General features: G+C 39.0%; 1 pseudogene; it reads right to left on the bottom strand.

The window, feature by feature from the left end:
• LOC113351097 overlaps positions 1-22,742 on the bottom strand; it is a 119,121-nt pseudogene that overhangs the window by 75,008 nt on the left and 21,371 nt on the right.

The following is a 22,742-nucleotide window of genomic DNA, read 5'->3' as shown; positions in this document are numbered from 1 at the left end:
AGGGATGTGGAGTTTTATGAACATCAGTTTCCTTATATGACTGGCAATACTGGAAGATAAAGAAGAAGAACAATTGTCTAGAGGAGTTGCGGAAACTCGTCAAGACGATTTGCAACAAGGAAGTATTGATGAATCAGTGTCTGAGACTAATTCTGAAACTAAAGAATTCCAAGGAAAAGCTCAAGAAAAACCTGAGGAGAATGATACTAATAGCAATGACACAACAGCTGAAGGTGTGGTTGAAAATAATAGCAGTGAGGTGGGTAAAGGAAAACGTCAGAAGCTTCCTTCTAGCAGACTCAAGGGTTTTGTGAAGCACACTGTACGAGAAAATAGTCCATCTTCCACTCACCCTACACAATCATCAGCCTCAGGTACACCTTATCCTTTGACACATTATGTTAGTTGTGATCGTTTTTCGGCAGTTCATAGAAAATATCTTGCAGCTCTAACTACTGGAAATGAGCCTAAGAGCTTCAAAAAGGCTATGAAGCATCCAGGATGGAAAAAATCCATGGCCGAAGAAATAAGAGATCTGGAGGAACAAGGAACATGGGAATTTGAAGAATTACCACCTGGTAAGAAGGCACTAGGCAGCAAATGTATATACACAGAAAAGCGTGATGAAAATGGAAATTTGGTACGTCTGAAAACCAGACTAGTAATATTTGAGAATCATCAAGTTGAAGGGTTGGATTATAATGAGACGTCTGCACCAGTGGCAAAGATGACAACAGTTCGTACTTTTCTAGCTGTTGCCACGATTAAAAATTGGGAAGTGCATCAAATGGATGTGCATAATGCCTTTCTTCATGGACATTTGGAGGAAGAAGTGTATTTGAAGATACCACCGGGATTTTCCAAGGGAAATCCCTATATGGTGTGTAGAATGAAGAAATCATTATATGGCCTAAAACAGGATCCTAGGTGTTGATTTGCAAAATTATCAACATCCTTGAAGAATTGTGGCTTTAAACAGTCATACTCAGATTATTATCTCTTTACTATGACAAAGGGAAAGATGCAGCTGAATGTTTTGGTGTATGTTGATGATTTGATTGTAGCAGGAAATGATCTGGTTGCACTTCACAATTTTAAAACATACTTGGGAAAATGTTTCAAGATGAAAGATTTGGGGAAGTTGAAATACTTTCTAGCATTGGAGGTGGCTCGTAGTAAACAAGGTTTCTACATATGCCAGCGGAAGTATACATTAGATATTATCATGGAAACTGGGTTATTGGGAGCAAAACATGCAGAATTTACAACGGAGACAAATCATCGTCTGGCTTTGGCAGCGGGTAAGATATTAGATGATGTGGAGAAATATAGAAGATTAGTTGGTATTCTGATTTATTTTTCAGTCACCAGACCAGATCTTGCTTACTCAGTGCATATTTTGTCACAATTTATGCAACAACCAAGAATTGAGCATTGGGAAGCAGCCCTTCGTGTGGTTCGATATTTGAAGAAGAATCCTGGACAAGGAATTTTGTTGCGCTCTGATAATGGTCTCAGTTTAAAAGGATGGTGTGACTCAGATTGGGCAAGTTGTCCATTAACTCGACGTTCGTTGACAGGATGGTTTGTTCTTCTTGGGTTTTTCACCTGTGTCTTGGAAGACTAAGAAGCAACATACAGTTTCTCGGTCCTCAGCTGAAGCGGAATACAGGTCTATGGCGGCAGTTACATGTGAATTAAAGTGGTTAAAACAATTACTTGGTGATTTAGGAGTTCATCATACACATGGGATGAATCTCTTTTGTGATAGTCAATCAGCATTATATATTGCTCAAAATCCAGTATTTCATGAACGCACAAAACATATAGAAGTGGACTGTCATCTTGTCAGAGATGCTACAATAAGGAATATTATATCATCCTCTTACACTCCTACAATAGTGCAATTGGCAGATATCTTTACAAAATCCTTAGGGAAAGGTTAGTTTAAATTTCATTTGTCCAAGATGGGCATTTGCGATCTGCATGCTCCATCTTGAGAGACGATATTAGGAAATATGCTATATTTGAGATATATATTTTAGGGAAGTCTAAGAACGTGCAGGTCATGTATTGTGTCTTGATATCCAAGTTATATGATTGTATAAATATCAAAAAGAATGAATGAGAAAAGCAAGACTTAACCAAAACTTGACATGTTGCTATCAACACCATTGACTGGAATGCCACCAAGCTCAGCAGTGACTGCAAAATTACGAAGAAATGGAAACCTGGGTCGCTAAAAATATACATAACACGCAATGGTCAGTTTCTGTGCCTTATTTAGTGAAAGAAATTAGACAACATACCGTTAATGCCTTGACAAATGATATGGCAACAGAGAGCCAAACTGCATTAATAGGAACTTCATTTTTATTCAATTTATGCCAGACGGATGAATAGGGCATTGCTCCACCTCTTGAGAATGCATATACCATTCTGACCTTCGACAAACAGATGTGAGACAAAAACCAGAAAACTGATAGGAATTATTGCTCATTTAAATTGACATATAATGGTGCGTCTACGAGGTAAAATTTTACCTTGAGTTGTTAGTGATTATACCCGTACCACAGAAAAATATTGCGACAGCAACAACTCCAAAACAAATGATACCACCAACTCCACTCCATATCTACTTTTAAAAGATTAGTAAAACAATTGTGCAGCTGCATAACCACCGGCATCATTGTTGGGGTTCACAAGGTGTGGAATGTCAGATGACTGCGGAAGTGATACCAAGTAGATACTAAAATTGCACTAATTATTCCTTTTGGTCCATTTCTGTCTGCACTCTTTGTTTCCTCCACCTTGAAACACAATAAAACTTGTAAGAAAGTCGAGTCATTCTAGAGAATTAGCCACCTCTTATCGACATAAATACAAGGTGCAACTCTTTCTATGTAAGAATTCAATATTTTACACCCTTTATTTCTCTAATAAAATATACCAAATGAACAGATGCATCATAGCCAATATACCAAATGAATAGATGCATCATCGCCAATATATCAAATGAACGCATCATAGCCAGCAAGGGTATAACTGCTAATCAGTTGCCCGAGAAAAACTATGTACGGCTTGCTCTGAATTCAACACTAACCCGTTTTGGAGCAACACATGGAATCAGAATCATGAGAAGAAAGACACCTACAAAAAATCATTGGGAAATTTTAGATAAGCCCTATACACGAAAACTTGGTTTTTCGGAAACTTTCCATAAACAACCAATCTTGCTTGTAGATACAAAATATCGCACAACACATTTTGTTAGTGCGCGAGATTCATTCCATTTCCTTAGCGTGCGAGAAGACGTAGCACGAGCGCGTGCGATAAGATCCAATATGAGTGTGCGAGAATAACACACGCTAGATCCGAAAATAGGGGAAATATTAGTTATACCCCACTACATATTAGGTGTCATCCACTATGTAAACACCTATATAAAGAGAAAGGCAGGACAGAGAAAAGGGGACACACATTTGTAGAGGGAGAGGAGAGAGACTTTATTTTCTTTATCATCTTCTTCCCCAAAAAATAGATCTAGAGAACTCCAAATACTCATTAATGGAGATTCTAAATGTAATATTCATGTAATTACAACAATCACTAGTGAACAACCATGAATGTAGATCACAATGATCGAACCATGTAAAAATCCTTGTGTCCATCTTTACAATTTTAGCACTTTTACCTTCTTTTTATGATAAATATGTTTAGATTTATGGAAAATATGAAGGGGTGTTAGTTGTAGGATTTTCTGCAACTACGTTGCTTTTTCTCATACTTGTATTTTGCATAGAAGAGAATAAGAAGTTAACAATGATATTCCAAGCAGGTGCGACATTCCCCAAAATTGATATGAATTTGACGGGGAGAATGTTTAAAACACCATGGATGAACAAAATTCCTCCATATATACAAACTAATACGTACTTAGAAGCTAAATACCCACCACCACTATTTCCACCTGTGCTAAGTGAAATTATTACTTGAACCATTTGATCCAGAGAGAAATTCAGGCTTGCCGTATTGGAACACTGAAAGACAATTCATCTCATGAAGCTTTTTTCTAAATCCTGAGCTTATAATTATAACAATTTCTCCAGATTTATATACGATAGGTAAGATATAAAAAGTAATCACGAAGCTCTTCATCTCATTAATTCTTTGAGATTCCATAATATCTTGTTTCTCTTATATTAGAGCATTGCTCGGTCGAACTTACAAGTGTTGCTATCTCAAGCTTGTTTATCAAATTTAGTTTCCAAAACTATAAGTCTTGATTTTTAGTCTACTTATGGTTAAGTCTCGGATTAGTATACCCAAAACATACTCGCCACGTGGTTGCACGAGAAGATACGAATTAGGTCTAAAAGTCTTACCAAAAGATTCTGTATCATTCCACAAAAATAGTGATCAGTGACTTGTCGAAAGTCAGAATTACTTTATTGATCCCGAAGTAAATAGGGAGACTCGAAGTAAAAGGATTTGGACACGAGAAAGTATTTCGGGGCAAATAACCAACGAAGTATACCGAAGACACGAAGAATCAGTTAGAGTATTGAACAAGATATTAACCACGAAATCAGATGTTTGCTTTGAAAAGAAAATATTTGACGAGGTAGATAAATTACTGAACAAGAAAAGAGACAGCTGTCCCAATAAACCACCAGAATTATCGTCGAAAAGAAGGGGAAAACTTTATGGAAAATGGTCTGCACGAAGTATAAAGTAAGATCACACAAAAAGTGTGTTCAGCGGTGAAGTAAAATGAGTTGTATTCCGCTAACTAGTTTACCTATAAATAGAGACCTTTGGTCATTGTAAAAAAGGGTTGGATTTTTTGTATTGGGTGAGGTATTGTCTAGGAGAAGGGATATTAGGGTTAGGGAGAGTTTCCATACTTGTATTCTTTTCATAAGTTATTTGTTAATAAAATATTTCGTTACTTGGGTATTAGGCCATTTTTGATTGAATTGAATTATGAAGCAATAGACCATTATGATTTGAATAAATTAATTCTTCATATTGTATATCGATTTATTGAAAACGAGTTGTTGCGTTGTCGGTTCTAGAAACCTATGTACTTAATTGATAATCTTACAAATATTTTTGGTCTCGTTATTTGATAATTCATACTTGGGTTAAATTCTTTGATGGGTTATGCTTAGAATAAGTCGAACAATATTTGTGAATTAATATTTAGTTTCATATAACTTTCTCGCTGATGCGTTTTGATGGTGCATGCTTGGATTTATTCTTTTGATGTGCTATACTTAGGGTATACCAGTGACGTTTGCGACTCTATGCTTATAATAGGTGATGCCAATAGAACAAAAGATAAATACGTATTCAGAATTATGTTTCTTATCAGTAATTGAGTAGAAATAGTAGTTGATTCCATAAAACCATAGTTACCGACTCTCACATCCTTGGTTACATTTTTATTATTTTTCTTTTATTGTTTCAAAAATTTCTGAAATATTGATTGGTTATTTTTTTTGGTATTAGTTAGTAGCAGTATTTTCACACTCTTCGAGGAAACGACATGTACTTTCCATTGTCTATTAGTTAGACACTGTGCACTTGCAGTATTTTATTGTAGGTTTCCGAACCTACCAAGTTTTTGGCGTCGCTGCCGGGGAGTAGTTGCATTATACACTCTGATTGATATCAATTTTTGTATATAGATTATTTTTATTTTTTGTATATAATTTATTTTTCTTTTAAACTTAAATTTCTTTTAGTTCTTTTTACGCAGTTTGTTTAAATATTATCCAGGTACCTTAGTCTGAAGTGTTGCGGGCGAAAAGAAAGTATGCACTCTGATTGATATCCATTATAGGTTTGCTTAGCTCATTTTGGGTATGATTTTGATGATGATAGTGTTATTTGTGAAGTCAATGCCTTATTAGACTCCACACCGCTGCTAGACACTAATAAATGGAAACCCAAACTAGAACCTTTAATTCTTCCCGAGTCTCGACTAGTTCCATCAGTCGATAAAGCTCCGACCTTGACTCATCTTGATAATATTTATAATGAAACTGTTGTGGATGAGAATGTGTCTATTAGTCGTGATATTATCGCTCCATTGAGGCCTTGTTCAGCGAGTGAATTTGAACCAACATATGTTTGTGTGCCCGACTTAGCTGAATTTGAACCAATATCAGTCGTGGAAGTTATTTCCGCCGACTTAGAACCAGATTTAGGGAGTACAACAACTGTTCAATTCTTTAGTTAATCTTTACTAATCATCTGCGAACCTGATTTACTTCACATTCAAGGTTCGAATTATGTTTTAAATAAGAATGAATTCAGTTTTATCTCTCTGGGTACTAACCTTTCTTCCTGCAGGTTATATTTTCAACTAATCAGATTAGTTGGGTTGATCCCCAACTCTTCAGGATTTATATATATGATTCGCAGCTTACCTTGGGGTACCAACCCCACATTGTTTGAGGACGTGCTACTGGCAAGTCGGGAAACAAATAACTTTCGCTTCATGGGAGTCAACCCATCAGATTTGTTCTCTCTACTCTATCTCTTATTTTATTTTTACATTTCTCATCTTAATTTCTACGTTGGATGACTCAATTACATTGAGGACAATGTAATGTTTAAGTGTGGGGGAGTGGTTAATTATCCATATTTTTGCAGGTTTTCACTTTTCTTAAAAAATAAAAAAAATTTGCATAATATCTCTGTTTTGCTTGAGGACTAGCAAAATATAAGTGTGGGGTGTTGATAAGCATGTAAATGCTACATTTTCTACCCATATTTATATTAGTTAGGATACAATATTTTAGTTACTAATACTATTTTAGTGCTTTTGTAGAAAGTACAAGTGCATTCGATCATCCAGCGAATAAACAACAAAATGTGAGACTTAATGGTTTTTGTGACGAAAATGACAAAATGTGGTTGGCCTGGTACTTCCATATATCAGCAACCACAATGATCAAGTATGCTGGCCTGGCATTTCTATATATCAGCAGCACTTATTATGCTGGCCTGGTATTTCCATGTATCAGCAGTCGGGTTGGCCTGATATTTCCATATATCAGCAACCACGATGATGAAATGGGATTGGCCTGGTATTTCCATGTATCAACAACCACGATGATGAAATGGGATTGGCCTAATATTTTTATGTATCAACAACCACAATGACAAAATGTAGCTGGCCTGGTATCTCCATATATATCAGCAACATAGAATTATTTCACAGCCGAGGTACAAACGCAGCAAAGAAATGTCAAAGAAATATTAGTGAGGCAGGTGGCTTCCACTAAGGCTAAAATACTATGAGAAAGTGGGATACGTGACTAGTTTCTCAACTACATCTCATTTCATCACTCTCTTTCAAGCAGCAGCTACAGGTGAGAGGCGTTTTGTTATCAACAACACCATACTTGAAGCCGAGAATAAAGACGTTCATGACTGCATGCTAGAACAAATCATCATCAGCTCGTATAGATCTCGGATGGATGGAGGGTCAATAGCATGAGTACCTGAATATGTTAAGAAGAGGAAATCAAGCTGCCATGGAGTCCGAAAGTTAGTGTTGGAAAGGACAAGACCTGAACATGAACGTGATTCAGTCAGTTGGGGGTTTTTCTTATGAACCAAGTTTGTGTTTTGAAGATGTTCAACACGCACATGGAGATAAAGTTTCAGTCCGACAAAAAGGGTATAATGGTGTTGCTGGAGACAATTTCTGCAGTTAGTAGTGCCCGGAGTTGGGACTCAGAAATAAGCAAAATGGGTTTGGTCGACGAATGGATGGCTGGAGTTAGTGTTGTTCCGAGCTTCTCGGGTCCTTGGTACTGTTGACAGAAGGTACATACTGAAATATTGGGAAAGAAGACTTGCTCGAGGAGAAGAAATCTATGAAGCTGTATTACGAAGTCATGTGCAGTCGCAGTGACTGATTAATGAGAAGGTTCAGAAGATGGAAAAGCAATCTTTGAGACGAGATGGAGCAACGGAGTGAAGGGCTACCTCCATTTGGAGCTGACTAATTCTCTCAGAAGTGTAAGTGGTGTTGCTTCCTTGGTTTACGTGGGGAGAAGGCATTGTAAGGCATTAGAAAAAGATAGTTCGAACAAGGGAAGGAGGCTTTACTGTTGCTGCACTCTTGCAAGATATTTTCATGCAGCAAATGGTTTGAGTGTCAGCAACAATTTGGTACCTGATTTATGGCGTCAATAGTTCGCAGAAAAGAGGATTAGGAGCTTGTTATGATTCTGAACCTTTGGGAGGATTTTCCGGAGCTTATACAACAAACGAATTTGGGGTTCAATAATTTGTAGGAGGTTACTATGGCAACGAATTAATGTCGTGGTTAGCAACTCCCGGTGATATATGGTGATGACGCAATGAGAAGTCAGGTTCCGTGTGCTGTTTATATGAATCCTTTGAGTAATCGAATTGCAGTCGCTGCTGGGTGACTGAGACGTAGACGGACAGTAGTGATGAAGATTAGTTCTGTGGCCAGAGACGGACATATGATCTTATGTTGAATGAGTTAAATTCGTAGTGGAGGTGATGTCAGTTAAGCAGGGAATGGAAGTTGGTGTGTATCCTGGATGGAGAACGAATTACAGCAAACAAAGACTTGAGACGCTGGGCTTGGAAGGAATGGCCATGTTCTTGGCTGATAAGGATCAGAGGGTAGAGATCGGTACTGGGGTTCCTACATGGTTCGAAACTGGTGTGAAGTGAAAGCTTGGGTTTTGGGCAGTCAAGGAAGGAGCTGGAGTAATTGATTACGCCGGTGGGTGACGAAGTTGAGATGAAGTTGCGACTAATGGTTAAACAGAAGTTGGACTTTGATAGTGGGCCTAAATATGGTGGGTATTGGACCGAGCCTCAGCAATTCTGCTAGGTCTTAGGTGGAGTTCCAAAGACACCTTATATGGGAATCGAGAAGAAACAAAGAGAGGGGAGGCCGTTTTGGGAGTTCTACCTTTTGGGGGTTGCGGCTACAGAGCCAAAACCAGAGGAGAAAGGAGGCGGCTACACTGCCGTTTGGTGAGAGCGGAGCAAGAGGAAGACGACGACGACGATCCTTTGGGTTTAATCTCTCTATCTTGTGTTTTTTGTTTTGATGGATTTTGAGAAATCCATTGTCATGTTTTGCCAGATGTTTTGTAGCTAGGGTTTATGGTTAAAACTACTTGGGTATTAGGTCATTGTCGATTGAATTGAATTATGAAGCAATAGATCATTATGATTTGAATAAATTAATTCTTGATATTGTTTATCGATTTATTGAAAACGAGTTGCTGTGTTGCCGGTTCTAGAATCATATGTACTTAATTGATAATCTTACAAATATTTTTGGTCTCGTTATTTGATAATTCATACTTGGGTTAAATTCTTTGATGGGTTATGCTTGGAATAAGGCTAACAATATTTGTGAATTAATATTTAGTTTCGTATAACTTTCTCGCTGATGCGTTTTGATGGTGCATGCTTGGATTTATTCTTTTGATGCGCTATACTTAGGGTATACCAGTGACATTTGCGACCATATGCTTATAATAGGTGATGCCAATAGAACAAAAGATAAATACATATTCAGAATTATGTTTCTTATCAGTAATTGAATAGAAATAGTAGTTGATTCCATAAAACCCTAGTTACCGACTCTCACATCCTTGGTTACATTTTTATTATTTTTCTTTCATTGTTTCAAAAACTTCTGAAATACTGAATTTGATTGGTTATTTTTTTTTGGTATTAGTTAGTAGCAGTATTTTCACACTCCTCGTGTGAACGAACTGTACTTGCCATTGTCTACTAGTTAGACACTGTTCACTTGCAGTATTTTATTGTAGGTTTCCGAACCTACCAGGATGACACCCTAGAAAAGACATGAATGAATCCCGCGAGATGAACCAATTCACGAAGAACTAAGGCAAGAGGCAGCATACGAAGCGAAGAACATCGTCGGAACTCAAACCAGAATGCGAGACAAAGGCAATAAGTTAAAATAAGACAAGCCTGGATATGCTACGGAATGCTTCATGAGAATAAGAGGAGAAGGCGGGAGTAATTATTCAACAAAGGAAGAGTAATTCCAAAAGGATTAAAGCAACAAGATAGTTGATAAAGACAAGGCGAAGAAATATATACTTCGAAACTCCACAAAATAATAAGAGGCAAGTATATACTTTTTATATTTTGTATTCTTTTCTGCACTTTCTTCGCAAGTATATACTTTGGAAATAGGTGTAATTAGTTTTTCACGAAAAATTTGTAAGTACAATCAAATTATAATGATGGTCAAGAAAAGAGAAACATATTAAAATGCAAAAGATACAAAATATCGAGTGTTCTAAATATCGAGTGTTCTACCCCCAAGCTTGGGAGCACCCAGTTCAAGAAAAGTATCAAAAGAAAAGTTAGTAAGGACAATGGAAACTAAGATTGGAAAGGCCGTTGCTAAATAGGGAATGCGAAAATGACCTCCTCTTATGTATCACTATCGCCTGCTCCACCACCAGATTCCTTGAATTCCAAATTGAGGTTTCCAGCTTCAATGTTGTCCGCACCATGAGATTGTTCCAGACGACCCGACGAAGAATAAGGAATATCAGAAGCTTTAGTAGTCAAACAAGCCTCGCCCTGGATTTGTTCAATCTTGAGATCCTCTTCAGTCTCGGTATCTTCATTATCCTCATCGGCATGAGTTGATCTACCATCAATAGGTTCATTATCGGAGAATACCTTGATATCTAAAGGTTCACGAGGAATGCCACGAGAATCACAGAAATCATTGAATAGTTGGACTTTAGCGTCTTGGGAATTCTTGCGAGTAAGCTTCGCAACCTTAGCAGCATCCTTCTCCATGACACTAAGGTCTTCATTCAGAAACATGACTTCCTCTTTAAGACCGGAAACCTCCTGGGAAAGATTATCCTTTTGATGAGAAAGGAGGAACGGATCCTTGAGGCCTTGATCAAAATCTGTAAAAACAAAAGAGGAAAATAAAATTAAGGAATAACTAAGGAAAAACCAAATTCCCAAGAAAAGGGAGTTAATGAGTAATAACTTACTGCGAAGCTCATCAACCTTGCCCTCCCGTTCAGATGAACGCCTTCTCTCTTCATCAAGTTGCTTTTCGAGTTCGTAAATACGAGCTCTAGACTTCGTCAACTGCTCGCGAGATATCTGGGTTTCAATAAGGAGGGCCATGTTGCGATTGTGTTCCTGCAAATCAAAAGATGAATCAAGGAAGACCCACGAGATATAATAAAAGGGTGAACTAAAGAAGAAGGGACTCATATTTAACATGCTTAGACTTACCAAACCCATTATGGCGGCATGTTGTTGAATAGAGATGTTTAAGGAAACATTCACTATGAAAGACTGATCCTCAGCCAAGAAAACATCAGAGCTGAAAGAAGCCAAAGATTCCATAGCAGGTGACCTTAGGGAGGCCTTCTCACGAGTTGAAATAGAAATCTCCTCAGAAAATCCATGTCAGGGATATAGGCGGGGTCTTCCACTTCGTAAGCCTTTTGCTTACCGCTATCCTTGGATGGCTTGCTTGACGAAGTATCCACAAAAACAATAGGATTAGGTAGAGGAGGAGTAACTTCATGAGGAGGATCGGATTGTTGATGCCTGGGAGGAGGAATAGGTTGATTCTTGTCTTGGGGCTTTTGACCTGAGTCAAGGACCCTACTGTGATGCTTTGGAGGATCTTTAGAAGGAAGAATGTTTCAATGATTGGAATGAGAGTTTAGATTACATAACCATAATGGACACAAGTATGTTGTGGAAACACATATGTGCATAAGTCGTATACTGGAGAATGGCTAGTAGCCAAGTCCGCGAACTTCCGAAGTTCTCAAACCCGAGAATTTCTGTTGAGTTAACAAACTGTTGCGTAAGCCAAGTCCGCGAACCGGCGAAGCTCTCGAACCCGAGAATTTCTGCTGGAGTTTGAAAACTCTTTCCAGTACTTCAAGTCCGCGAACCTAGTCTGCGAACTTGTGAAGGTTATATATCTGAAGATGATTTCTGAACTTAAACTTGTAAACAATAAGTAATGCTTTTTCCAACCATGGCTATAAAGTTCATGAACCGATTCATGTGAATCAAATCATCTTTGCTTCAATTGTGTCTTGTGTAGTACATGAGATTTCCTTGCAATTGAAAAACTCTCTAACTATTTAATATGAGTCGTTTGAACTAGTTATGGTGAAGAAGAAAATGGTTGGTATGAAATGCTCAAATGGATAACCTTTTGGTTGACTGTTATTGAACATACAATGTACACGTTTGGGTGCGGTTAACAAACCTAGGTGCGTGCATTTTATTTGTGTATAACAAGCTAAGATTTCGATCTAACGGTTGAGATATATTAGCTTGAATCTAAATAAGGTTTTCATCTAACGGTGGATAGTGTTTACTTTGTGAGCAAGGCGAAACCCTGATTTGAAAGATTATATAAAGGAAACATCTAGCCTTGTGCAAAACTAATCCCCACACCTTACCTGTGATACCAGTTTGCGTGCTAGAGTCGGTTTTCCTTTAACCTTTGGTTTTCTTCTTCTAAAACCAGTTTAACGACTTAAAGACTTCATTGGTATTGTGAAGCCAGACCGATACTACTTTTATCATAGTTCTGTGTTCTGATCTTGCATCTTCTATCGTACGAGTACAATCAGATTGATTAGCTTGAGATTTGATATCTCCGATAGGGAAGATATAATAGTAATCACAAACATCTTCGTCTCATCGTTTGTGATTCCACGACGTCTTGTTTCGCTACCATACGATTAAGATTGTTGTGAGGTGATTGATTAATCTAGGCTGTTCTTCGGGAATATAAGACCGGATTATCAATTGGTTTCTGTTAACCTTGATTTTATATCAAAAGACGATACAAAAACTTTAGGGTTTCTCTGTGGGAGACATATTAATCCTTTGATAGACTTGTCTGTGTGAGACAGATTTGTTTATTGTTAAAGCCTGCGATTTTGGGTTGTAGCAACTCTTGGTTGCGGGTGATCATCTAAGAGAATCAAGTGCGTAGTATCCTGCTGGGATCAGAGGCGTAGGGGTGCAACTGTACCTTGGATCAGTGGGAGACTGATTGGGGTTCAACTACAGTCCAGTCCAAAGTTAGCTTGGAGTAGGCTAGTGTCTATATCGGCTTAATACAATGTGTATTCAATCTGGACTAGGTCCCGGGGTTTTTCTGCATTTGCGGTTTCCTCGTTAACAAAACTTCTGGTGTCTGTATTATTTCTTTTCCGCATTATATTTGTTTCTATAATAGAAATAATACAGGTTGTGCGTTATATCAATCAATTGGATAGTCCGACCTAACGGTTGTTGATTGATATTGATTGATCCTTGGACATTGTTTTTTGGTACCGTCCAAGTTTATCTCTCTTTAATCGAGACTCGAAGTTTGCTTGAGTAAGATTAAATCGAGAGATTGAGATATAAACTCTTTGATATATCTTTTTATTGATTGAGTCTAACTGTCTAGTTGATTCTCATAAAAAGTATATTGGAGTTTGTCCATATAGATTGCTAAGCAAAATATTGGATGGTGTTGTTAGACCCCGCTTTTTCAGATCCTTCAATAGACCAGGGGAAGGAAATGGGTACTATAACAAAGAATATAAAGGTCAAAAGGTGTTACGAGTAGGGAGAGAAAGTTAAAAGGTAAACAAAACTTACGTCGTTAGGAATCTCGGGCCATCGAAGTCTTCCCGGGTCGTAAGCCGCGATATGAATGTGCTCAGGAAGAGGACCAGAAAGAGCTTTACCATTCTCGTAAAAACCCCAGAGTATGGGACCTTCAATTACTAAAGGGAACATCATCAAATCCGCGTCCCTAGAGAAGCGAAGACGATCATTTCGTGGATTACCAAAAGGCTCGACATCTTGAAGAAGCGCTTCAATGGGATCATCCATGGGCTTACGAGCAAGTTTGATACCCCACTCCTGATATTTCCTTGTAGTCATAGTTTTGTCAGTATAATTCTCCGTGAAGGAGTTTATGATATAATCTACAGGATTAAATTCTTTCGCCACAAGTGGAATTTGAGAAGGACCACCATTTGAAAGTTTGACGAATTCGTTTGAAATACGAATTGCATTCCCGCTCAAATGATAAACTCCCCGTTGAAGCTTGACCAGTATTTCATAGAAAAGAGGGTTGTTTGCATAATATAAAGGAAAGGAGAGACGAACCCTTAATTGACCTGCAGTAATAATCATTTTGGTAGAGGTCCAGGTCTCAGCCTGAATCCACTGATAGTTTAGTTCCATGAACTTATTCGCAGCAATAGGGGTAGATACAGAGGTATCAACCGCCGGAGTTAAAGTAAATCCATTCTTTTTAAAATCTACTTTGAACTCTTGGAAAGTTTTGGATACGGTGGGAGAGGGAAACTTTTTAGGAGCCATTGTTGGAAGATTACAAGAGGATAATAACTCAAGAACATAGACAATAAGAAAGTAAGAAAAGGAAGATTGATGAATGTACATCGACAACAATGGGAGAAATAGAAGAAGAAGACATAAAGGGGAGAAAACTCGGTGAATCTGGGCATTTATAGTAAAAGAAAAGGTAACCGGCTAAGGCAGGTCATGTACACATTCAAGGAATACAAACCGGCAATAAAAGGTTATGTAGAGGGATAAAACCACGTGGAAGCCAGAGAAAAGAATACATGGTGGTTAAATAATCTACAACGATTCTTATTTCATTCTCGCAACTCTCAAATAGAATAAGAAAAGGCAAAATATGGATACCCAAAACATACTCGCCACGTGGTTGCTCGAGAAAACACGAATTGGGTCTAAAAATCTAACCAAAAGATTCTGTATCATTCCCCAAAAATAGTGATCAGTGACTTGTCAAATCGAAAGTCATAATTACTTTATTGATCCCGAAGTAAATAGGGAGACTCGAAGTAAAAGGATTTGGACACGAGAAAGTATTTCGGGGCAAGTAACCAACGAAGTATACCGAAGACACGAAGAATCAGTTAGAGTATTGAACAAGATATTAACCACGAAATCAGATGTTTGCTTTGAAAAGAAGATATCTGACGAAGTAGATAAATTACTGAACAAGAAAAGAGACAGCTGTCCCGTCAAACCACCAGAATTATCGGAAAAATGAAGGGGAAAACTTTATGGAAAATGATCTGCACGAAGTATAAAGTGAGATCACACAAAAAGTGTGTTCAGCGACGAAGTAAAATGAGTTGTATTCCATTAACTAGTTTACCTATAAATAGAGACCGTTGGTCATTGTAAAAAGGGTTGGATTTTTGGTATTGGGTGAGATATTGTCTAGGAGAAGGGATATGAGGGTTAGGGAGAGTTTCCATACTTGTATTGTTTTCAGAAGTTATTTGTTAATAAAAGATTTCGGTTTTACTTTTTTCTTGAGATGTCTTAGATCTTGTTTACTTTCTTATTTGGGTGTACTATCGGATTTCCTGTTGTTACAGAGAATGCACATACCATTCTAACATTCGACAAACATATGTGAGACAAAAACCAGAAAACCGATAGGAATTGTTAGTCATTTAAATTGGCATATAATGGTGCATCTACGAGGTAAAATGTTACCTTGAGTTGTTAGTGATTGTACCCATACCACAGAAAAATATTGCGACAGCAACAACTCCAAAACAAATCATACCACAACCTCCACTCCATACCTACTTTTAAAAACTTCGTAAAACAATTGTGCAGCTGCATAACCACCGGCATCATTGTTGGGGTTCACAAGGTGAGAAATGTCAGATGACTGCGAAAGTGATACCAAGTAGATAGCCCCATCCAACAACAAAAGATACTAAAATTGCACTAATTATTCCTTTTGGTTCATTTCTGTCTGCACTCTTTGTTTCCTCCACCTTGAAACACAATAAAACTTGTAAGAAAGTTGTCATTCTATAGAATTAGCCACCTCTTAATCTCTTATCGACATAAATTCAAGGTGCAACTCTTTCTATGTACGAATTCAACATTTTACACCCTTTATTTCTCTAATAAAATATACCAAATGAACAGATGCATCATAGCCAATATACGAAATGAATATATGCATCATCGCTAATATACCAAATGAACGCATCATAGCCAGCAAGGGTATAATTGCTAATCAGTAGCTCGAGAACAAATATGTACGGCTTGCTCTGGATTCCAACCGCAGTATCAGTGTTGAAGTGAGTTGAGATATATTCAACACTAACCCGTTTTGGAGCAACACATGGAATCAGAATCATAAGAAGAAAGACACCTACAGAAATTCCTTGGGAAATTTTAGATAAGCTCTATACACGAAAACTTGCTTTTTCGGAAATTTTCGATAAACAACCAATCTTGGTTTTTCTCATACTTGTATTATGCATAGAAGAGAACAAGCAGTTAACAATGATATTCCAAGCAACTGCGACATTCCCCAAAATTGATATGCATTTGACGGGGAAAATGTTTAAGACGCCGTGGATGAACAAAATTCCTCCATATATACAAATTAATACGGACTTGGAAGATATAAATACCCACCACCACTATTTCCACCTGTGCTAAGTAGAATTATTAATTGAACCATTTGAGCCAGAGAGAAATCCACGCTTGCCGTATTGGCCCACTGAAAGACGATTCACCGATTAGAATTATAAAAATCATGAAGTTTTTTTCTAAATCCTGAGCTTAGAATTATAACAATTGCTCCAGATTTATATCTGATGGGTAAGATATAAAAAGTAATCACAAAGCTCTTCATCTCATTAATTCTTTGGATTCCATAATATCTTGTTTCTCTTATGTTAGAGCATTGCTTGGTCAAACTTGCAAGCATTGCTATCTCAAGCTTGTTTGTCAAATTTAGATGCCAAAACTATAAGTGTTGATTTTTAGTCTACTTATGGTTAAGTATCGGATTAGGATGGATTGTGTAGTTAAGCTTAGACTTCACAACGTTCATCGGTTGAAGACGAAGAACTACTAAGGCGAGCTTGTGAAACTTCATCAACAAAAAATAAGTAAAGACTTTAACTCATCTATCACTCAGAAAGTCTATTTATACTCTATCTCCTTCTTGAGACAAAATTCGTGTAACGATATAGTTTTCAGTTTATACATTTTTGACATTTCGAGCTGAGTTTAACTCGCTTACATATTTCTCGAAATATATGTTGGTCACCTTTTGCTTTAACCAAGTTCATTTTATGTTCTTGATGCAAGTCAAAAGATGATCATGTGGAAATAGCCTTGTAACATCTAACATGATTTGTGTTAGACAATCATTGATGATCACACTCTTTATATATGGTTTTATCTCTTCAACACCATATCAGATTTCCTAAAAATCTACACATAATTCTCTACCATGATCAAAACCAAATTTGGAAAAACTGTCAAAACTTTTCGTGCAGATAAAGGTGGCGAGTACATATCCAATCCTTTCAAATATTTCTTAAAATCAGAAGCAACCCTTCTTCGATTATGTTGTACAGAAACGCTAGACCAAAACGGAGTAGATGAACTAAACCACCAGCATATTATTAAAACAACTAAAACTCAATTCCTATCTTATTCGGTTTTTAAAAAAAATGTGGGGTGAATCTGTTCTCAGTCCCGTTTACAAAATGAATCGTATCCCAACTGTGGTTATAGGAGTTATGTCCATATGAGTGTTTGTTCGGCAAAAAACCAATTTACTCTGAACTTCATGTTTTCGGTTCAACATATTTTGTTGTTCTCTCAGATCGTGAATAAAACAAACTTGGGAACAAGAATACTATTTGTGTTCTCTTAGGTTATGATATCGAACATAAAGGATACATATGTTATGATCTGGAAACTAGAAGATTACATATTTCTACATGTAACTGTTTAAGGGTGAAAACGATTTCTGCTGATTTCGGTAATTTCGCGTGAGTGGGTGAGAAACGAATATAAACCCTAAAAAATGTACTGCAAGGGAGTACTTTGGATTCGAGAGATAAATCTGTACAAGTCCGGCCTAAACCAAGAAATGGCCGTTCCAGACTTGCTTCGGTCACAAATTGAAGGAGAAGGGTTGGTTTTGGGGAGGGAAGCAAAGAGAGTGTTGAGATCAGAATAGTTGATTCTGAAAGAGTAGTTGTTTTGACTTGTATCATAAGGTGTAAGCTAACGGATGGGAACGCTTAACAGGTGATTTCTGAGTGTTGTATGCTCCTGACCAAAACTTGTTCTTTGGTGGAAATAGGTAAGACCTATTTATACAAGTCGAAGTGAAACGTACTCTGGTCTCGTAATAAATGGAAAACGGATGAGTAAACGAGAGGAGGTGGTAACCGGTAACGCCTGGAATTGATGTTCCATAATGAAGGAAAGTGTTTCACCATTACTCCTTGTATTTACTAACCGCCTCATCCTTATGACACTGTCTTGTAACAGGCGTAGTGTACACCGCACGCTGTAAACCGCCAAACGAATACCCAATGAGCATCCCCCAGTTTTTGATATGTGTTGATGTCTCGAGTATTTTTGTGGAAAACATGTAGAATGTTGCTGCTGTTTGGTAAGTTGAGCTTGGGAGACTTGTCGGCTCGATGGTGACCTTCGGCGGTCGAGATTTTGTATCTTGAGAGGAATGGTAGCCGTTGATTATTGCAACCCTTCGCTTTAAGCCACGTCTCTGGAGTTATCCCATTAATATTTGATGGTCGTCGGGATGGACTGCGATGAGCAGTCTCAGTCGCACTTTTCTTTAGTTTCTGAAGTCGTTTCCTTTGAGCGGGCTTGGGATCCGCCGCGGCCTCGTAAAGTGTTGCAGACGTCTTCAGAGAAATGATGATATCCTTATGCTACACTCTTGAAGAATAGATGACCTTGTCGTGGATATGACCTTTTGGTTGACCATGTCTTCTACGCTTTGACAGTGAAGGGATTCCGTGTAGATCCTCAGTCCCCAAGTGTTGTTTATATGTTTCCATCTTGTATGGTCGGTGGCTTGACCATGATAAAGATATCACCATCGTGCGTTCGTACTGGTGATTTTGCTACTTCTTCCACGTGAAACTAAAATATGAAGGAGTACGGGATACCTCTTTGTAGTGATTGTTGATATGGTGAAGCTCTGGCTGGTATTAACAAACGAGCGGCAACAGTTCTTGGCAGCAGATGTGATCGGAAAAGACTACATTGTCATGGGAACATAGTAGGTTGGTCGGGTGTGTGAGCGAGCAAACTGTCCATCACCACGAGCTTTGGCGGGATGGATCAAAAGGTGGCCACGACTATGAAGATTGACTGGCTGCGATCATGATCCTTGACATATGGAGTGTGGCGGAACGAACCTTGGCGAGAAGGAGTGGCGGCTACGGAACGATCCTCGGAAAGGAAGAGTAGTGGCACGGGAACGAACTTTGGAAGGAAGGATGCATTGATGCGGCTTTGGTTCTTGGAGAGGATGTTGAAACTTATAGAGCAAAACTCTGAAGCTTCGTCTTCGGAGGAAGGGTAAACTTATGAAGAGAACGCTGAAGCGGAGCGGCTGCTGGAGCGAGCATTGAAGCGGAGCGGCTGCTGAAGCGAACGTTGAAATGGAGCCGCTGCTAGAGGACGTTAAAGCGGAGCGGCTGCGTCAATCAGCGTGTTGTCAAACTTGACACCCTTCAAGCGAGCAGTGGTTAGGATTCCCCAGTTTCATCTGTCAATCGTGCCTTCCAAGAGAGGCCGGGGTTTGGAAACAACTTCCTTGGCTAGAAACAGCTGCTTTCCTAATGCAATGCAATTGAAGGATGCAAGTATGTCCTGACGTTGCGCCTTGGGGAAATATAAAATCTTCATATAAATGTTTCATCATAGACTGCGCGATTTTTTGGGTGAAGTCCCCAGAAATTATGCAGCTCCTGACAAGAAGAGGGTCTTTGTGAACTTAGGAGCGTTGTTGATTTCCTTTGCCTCGATTTTGGAGAAGTCGTTCCTGATATTTACATGTGATGAAATTGGATTGCTGATTTCCTTATAGTGGTCGTTCAAGAGCAACGCGATCCTCTTCATCTATAAACGCGTGTCCTGCTGAAGTGCCTGCACCGGATGTTAAAAGTATTCCTTGTCATGTCCATCTGTGGTTGACGTTATTCTTGTGGCGGTTGCTCCGTGAGTGTCGTGAAGATAGTTATCTCTTTCTGAGTTGTAGCCATGTCTATCTGATATTTACGAGATCCTTTTGTATTTCCTTCAAATTAAAAGTGGTAAGAGGAGGTCGGATTTTTCTGGCTCCTCCAGTCTCTCGTCCCGATGGTGGAGTAGCAGCGGATCTGATGATGGTTTGAGCTGTCGCACCCGAAAAAACGTTGGGGGGTGGCGGTATCGAATCTGGCTTTGGTGATCGGAGGTGTAACGCCGGTTGTGGATTCGGTTGCAGGCGCCTCCTTCGTTCCTCCATACTCAGTCCCCCATTCGGGACATGTGTGTTTCCGAGGACGTGATCTCAAGATGGAAGTTCCGCCGTGACATGGGCATATATTACGAGTTCAACGCTCCCTGTTTTGTTGAGGGTTTCTCTGAGATCCAAAAGTTGCAGGCCAAGGAGACTGAAGGTCCTTCTGTGGATGTGGTCAAACAACAAGAAGCGAAGGTCGAAAGGTTATCCAAAGAGTTGAAGCTGAAACAGGAGGTTCTCCAAAGGACGAAGGTCTCCTTCTTCGAGAAGAGCAACCATAGTTGAATGTCTTCCTTTGAATGCACTTTTGTCTTCTGAAATTCTTCTGTTTTTTTTTTTTTGAAAGGCCAATGAAACGCCTGGCTTATGGTTTTGATTTTATGGATTTTTGGGTTGATAGACAAGTGTTATCTATGAGGGTTTTGGATTGTTATTCGGAATGAAGTGTTTAAGGATAATGTCGTTTTTGGTTATGATTGTAAGTGACACAAACATACCAGGAAAGACCATGAATGTTGCGTGTCGGTAGAGGGCATGGGATGAAACATAACATGACTATCGATTTTAATCATCCTTGTGAAAAATTGAAGTAGTAGATCATGTATTTTTGTCTAACAATACTTACTAGGTTTTTGGATCTCCTAACGAAAATGGATCTTCCTGGTGTGAGTCGGAGTTTTGCGGGAAGTGTCGCGGTACTTGTGGAAAGTCCTTAGTCGTTTCTGAGTCATCTGAGAATCGATTCGAGTGAGTCGTTTGCTTCTATCCTCCCGAGACCTGAGTTGAAAGATGAGATCGAGGATTGAAAATTGACATTGTAACCGAAAGATCAATCTCCTACTGTGGTCGCCAATTGTTTGAGGGTGAAAACGGTTTCTGCTGATTTCGGTAATTTCGCGTGAGTGGATGAGAAACGAGTATAAACCCTAAACAATGTACTGCAAGGGAATACTTTAGATTCGAGAGATCAATTTGTACAAGTCCGGCCTAAACCAAGAAATGGCCGTTCCAGACTTGCTTCGGTCACAAAGTGAAGGAGAAGGGTTGGTTTTGGGGAGGGAAGCAAAGAGAGTGTTGAGACCAGAATAGTTGTTTTGACTTGTATCAGAAGGTATAAGCTAACGGATGGGAAAGCTTAAAAGGTGATTTCTGAGTGTTGTATGATCCTGACCAAAACTTGTTCTTTGGTGGATATAGGTAAGACCTATTTATACAAGTCGAAGTGAAACGTACTCTGGTCTCGTAAGAAATGGAAAACAGATGAGTAATTGGAAGGAGGTGGTAACCGGTAACGCCTGGAATTGATGTTCCATAATGAAGGAAAGCGTTTCACCATTACTCCCTGTATTTACTAACCGCCTCATCCTTATGACACTGTCTTGTAACGGGCGTAGCGTACGCCGCACGCTGTAAACCGCCAAACCAATTGATGAGTGCTAAAAAGTGCATATTTCTATATATTTTTGTTGGCATTTAACTCATCTTTTGTGCATTAATTCTACATTTTATCCCATATTCTGTATTTTCATTGTTTTCAAGAATAAATATTTTTCTTACTTAATTTTGCATTTTTAGGTAATAAACGAAGTTCGGATGAGTCGAGGAGCGAAAAGAGAAGAAAAGTAGTGAAAAGCCGGGAAGAATTACGCAAGGAAGCCGCAAAGAATGGAGCGCACGTCCAAAAAGCTAGGAATGGGCTCAAGAAGGAAGAATTGTTCTTAAAGAAGATATGGGCTTGGCATACCCAAGGCCCAAAACCCTTACCCAAACCCATTTTCTATATCCATACCCGCCTCCATTCTCAGCCGTTAGATCGGATCCATCTCATCATCCAATGGTCGCTTCTTCATCGTTCATCAAAATCTGAAGTCCCTGCAAAACACCATAGTACCTAAATTCCAAGCCTTCAGATTAGATCACATTTAGATCCTACGGTCGCTTCTTTGCATGCGCATCAAATCTCGATACTTCCGCTTAACACTACAACACCTAACCTCGATCTTCGCCGTCAGTTTTGATGTATCTCGTCATCCAACGGTATCCCCTCATCCATTTCCATCGCGTCGTTGGATCATTCCATCATCCTATAATCCTACGGTCCAGCTTCGCGAAACATCAAAATCCTCTACACCTGATCAACACACTAGTATCCTATACCTATACCCTAACCAAACGCCCCCTCCTTCTTCTCCATCGACTTCTTCTCTTCCCCCCCCCCCCCCCCCCCCCCCCCCCCCCCCCCCCCCCCCCCCCCCCCCCCCCCCCCCCCCCCCCCCCCCCCCCCCCCCCCCCCCCCCCCCCC

This window comes from Papaver somniferum, chromosome 2, assembly GCF_003573695.1.
Source record: "Papaver somniferum cultivar HN1 chromosome 2, ASM357369v1, whole genome shotgun sequence".
In the NCBI taxonomy this organism is placed as follows: Eukaryota; Viridiplantae; Streptophyta; class Magnoliopsida; order Ranunculales; family Papaveraceae; genus Papaver; species Papaver somniferum.
Note: the sequence above shows the minus strand (reverse complement) of the source record. Positions and strands in the feature narration are given on the sequence as shown.